Raw genomic sequence first — 4,271 nt, forward strand, 5'->3', positions numbered from 1 at the left:
TAAATATGATGCATATTATAGTTTAAAGGATCTCCATAATTTAGGTAATTTTTTAAATTCATTTTCACTTTTTTTTTCTTTTCATGTAACTCAATACAGCTTTCTTGACTAGTATGATAGCAATGTTTCAAAAAAGGGAAATGGTACGTATTTTACATAGATTTAAATCTGATTACCACATTAACTTAATTATAAAAAGAGATTTCAATTATATTAAATATATACTGTATATAGTTTTTGAACGAATATTTATTGGAACAAGCTAAGTCAGAAAATTTGCGTCCCCCGCTTCGGGAAAAAAAAGAGCATAGCCAGTTCGGAGGGGGGGGGGGTACGACCCCCCCCCCCCCCCCCCCTTCCTAATTTTGTAGATTTATCAAATTTATACATGTATATTGAATCAAATTTTATATCTAAAAAATGCCAATATTGGTATAAAGATTTAATTGCTTATTATTTATCCGATGTTTAGAAGGTTTTCTTATATCTAGAATATTTAGCACAGTGTAATGATGATTTTATGAGTTTATACAAGCAGACTTCATAATTTCTTTTTTTTTTATTTCACAAGGTGATCACTTTCAATTTATTAGTGAATAAAAAATAGTGTAAAAAAGCTAGGATCTTCCGTAATTTTGACCCGTTCCCTCTCACATGTTTAGGGAGCGTCATACACCTAGTCCACATTTCCTCAGCTTGCAATGCAAATTAAATGCAATCATGGGTCACATACATGTAAATATTCACGTTTGATAATGAAAAAAAAAATTCACAAGACCTACATGCAAGGTTATGAAGCTGTATAAGGACTAAAACATCATTTTCGACGAACTTACGAAAAATCTTAGTCTTAAGTTAGACCATAAAATCTGTCCTGTATAAGAGGACCTTTTACTTCATACATGTATTCTTAGTCCCTGTTTTAAGACGATCGCGAGCTTCTCCCAAGACATATCTTAAGTGATTTTTCACTATATGGGAGCAGGAAAACAACCAAGAATTACTTGTTTGCATAAATGTTTGCATAAATAAGTCAAGTATTTGTTGTGATGTGCTACTGTTGGAAGCAATTTAAGTTGAAAGATGGGAGGGCAGCCGTACATTTTCAGTTTGGGGGCACTTTCAACTACTAAGAATTCCCTGACAAGTAAAACAAAAGGGCCCATGGGCCATATGGCTCACCCGAGTAACTATGGTCATACTATCCTTTAAGATTTTATCATTGTAATACCTTTTTTGACCTGTCCTACCCCCCTTTCCCCCTTTTGATCATAATTTGGAGAACGTAAAATCTACACTACTCCAGGAATCTTCCACATATGTTTAAGCTTTTCTGGTCCAGTGGTTCTTACATGCAAAAAGAATATGATCCATGATCCCACCCTATTGCCTTATCTTGATTATCTCCCCTTGTTGTGGGACTAGACCCATCATTTTAACAATTTACCCCCCCCCCTCTCCCAAGGATACTGTGTACCAAGTTTGGTTTAAATTAACCCTGTGGTTCTCGAGAAGATGTTGAAAATGTTTACAACGTTTATTCCCCATTTTAGAAAATGTGAGTTATCGCCCCTCAAAATCGGAACTCTTCAACAGCAGCATAATTTCCGCGGACTACGCTAATCCAAGAAAATAAAGATCAACTCACACGCTGCATTTAAAAATTGTAAAAGAAGGAAAGGGTTTGCGGAAAAGATTTAGATAATTAGCGATCATATGAAGGATCTGTTAGCCCCTTGCTAGAAAGCGATACGAAATAGCAAGGTACGTAGCATCGTCTTTATGAAGGGGGAGGGGGGCAACCAGAGAAATATTTTTTTTTACTTACCTGGAAAAGTTGACAAGCCAATGAAAAAAACTGGCTTAAAATACTATATTTTCCTTATATAACTTTACCGTAGTATAACTTGGAGGGGTGTCTTTCAATGAACGTTTTCAATTGTAAAGTACCGGTAATGTTGGGAAAAAAGTTGGGATGGGGTTGGGGCCGCCAGGAGGCTGTCAGTTATTGCTAGCACTCTCGAGCGCTAGCAACTACGTCAGTCTAATTTCTTGAATATGCAAAGTTATAAGTTCCGAAGAAGTCAGTCGAGATCATTTCGTCATGGAAAGCTTAGATAAGTGATTGAAATTTCTAATTTGTCGTTATTTCCTTAAAGAATGCAAAAAAATATGATGCAACAACATTGATTTCATTACAGGAAGTCTGTTTCTATACATCCCTCACCTTGCAAGCGCAAGAAGATAGTGATTGTGACGTCATAAGTCGGCAGTCTCTTCGTTTTAGGTCTATGTTTCTACATAGCTTACCGTCTAGGCAGGTTAATCCCAGCATAAAAATATTCACTGAAATCTCCATTCAAAACATGGCTCTCATGACGAAATTTTTAACCTCCAGACTTCCTAAAGTCTCCAGTCTAGAGATTAGGGGTGTACTAGCTAGGCAGTGATTCCTTAAATATTAAATACTATACAAATTAACCTTGCTGAACTGTTAAGGCCTACTAGGAGAAATCAACGGAAAATAGACGAGCAAAAAAGAGGGATTTTTAAAAAATTGAATTTATTCTTATTAAGCTGTTTTAATTTCAAAGAACTTTAATATACTTTGAATAGAATTCTTTTTTTTAGAGTTAAATTTTCAAGTTAATAGGCCAACTTCGAAATATGTTTGACTTACCAAATATTTTGTGTACTTATAAAATCACGCCCTCGATTTAAAGAAAGCAGCAGCACTTTTCAAGTTAAGGAAAATATCCTTTGTCTATATTCAAAAAATGGTTCGGATCTATGCAGTGTGTGCCCTTCCGAAAGCACGATTTTATGAGGCATCTCGATGTAAAATATACGTAATCTGTACATAAAAACACGACATAATTAATAAAATAAATTCTCTCGGTAGTTAATTAATAATCGCACTAAACAAAGGATATACCTTCGTATTAATCGACTATTTAAAACCTGTAAATGATATTCCATTTAATAATAAAACGCATTTTTCATTGTTAAAAAATTCCACAATCTGCCTCTCACAGCACATGTAATACGTCATTTTTACCAATATTCATCGCGATCAGTGCTTTGTTTATAACTAGCTACTTGGGATTTAACTAGCAACTTTTTTAATGCATTGATAAGTTATATTGTTGTTCATTATGCTAATATAGTTAAAAGTTGCAAATTATTTCATTTCCAGGAGAAATAAGTAAAAGTCATATTTCTGTGTGTTTTCCCGTATAAATTAGGCCCCGCCCCCTTTTCAAGCCTTAACAATGCTGCGCTTTTGTGTCTATTAATGATAAAGGCCGATGAGAAACAATATAGGACAAATTTAAAGAAATTCTAAAAGTGTGACTTCCTTTTCCCTTCCAAGAGAGAGAGAGAGAGAGAGAGAGAGAGAGAGAGAGAGAGAGAGAGAGAGAGAGTGGGGGGGTGTTTATCAAAGTATGATAAACAACGACAAGAAATGTTGTTTTGCATTATTTTTTTTTAATTGAATATAATCCAGTTATATAAATAACTTTAAGAAATATGTACCTGTCATGTATATACATTATCAGCAGTTCTTTAGCTCGCGCCATGGTCTGAAAACATGAATGAACGACAAGCAATATTATTTTCAGACCACCGGGCGATAAATCTGAATCTAAATAAATGTTGCTACGCTTTTCTGAAGCGTATGTAGTTCCGCTCTTCTTTTTTTCAATTTTGTTAAATAGATTGTACACCATCTTCGCTAGCCAAGGGTTTCTGATACCCTACTCTCCTCATAAACCCTTGGTATACGAAGTTGATAGAGCTTTTTTTTCTCGAGTTCTGATTGGGACTAGGTGTATGCGGTCAACCAATCAGCAATTGTTTTTTGTAAATGACGATATTTGCGTTCTTTAATTTTTTTGACTCTTTAATCTCAGAAATGAAAAACGCAAGTAAACAACGATCCTTAAGATAACATGCAATTATATTAATAACTATGATGTCATTCGCTATCTTCTAAATATGTGCTTAAGAATCTATATTGAAGCTTCAGATATGTACTATAAATAATAAATAAACATAACTCAATTATTGCTTCTTAAGTATTCTTGAAAAAAAAAACAACTTTGATTTAAATTTTTAAACACGTGTCTTTATTTCTATCGATGACGCAATCTGTGCGTACCTGATAGAATCCAGATCACGTGACGTAAACAATCCTGTCTTTTGCCAGGGGTTAATGAGGAGAGTAAACCCTTGGCTAGCGAAGATTATTGTACACAAGTAGCTCTGTT

This window comes from Saccostrea cucullata, unplaced genomic scaffold (assembly GCF_032062105.1).
Source record: "Saccostrea cucullata isolate Sc308-1 unplaced genomic scaffold, CSIRO_AGI_Scuc_v1 ctg8260, whole genome shotgun sequence".
Classification (NCBI taxonomy): domain Eukaryota; kingdom Metazoa; phylum Mollusca; class Bivalvia; order Ostreida; family Ostreidae; genus Saccostrea; species Saccostrea cuccullata.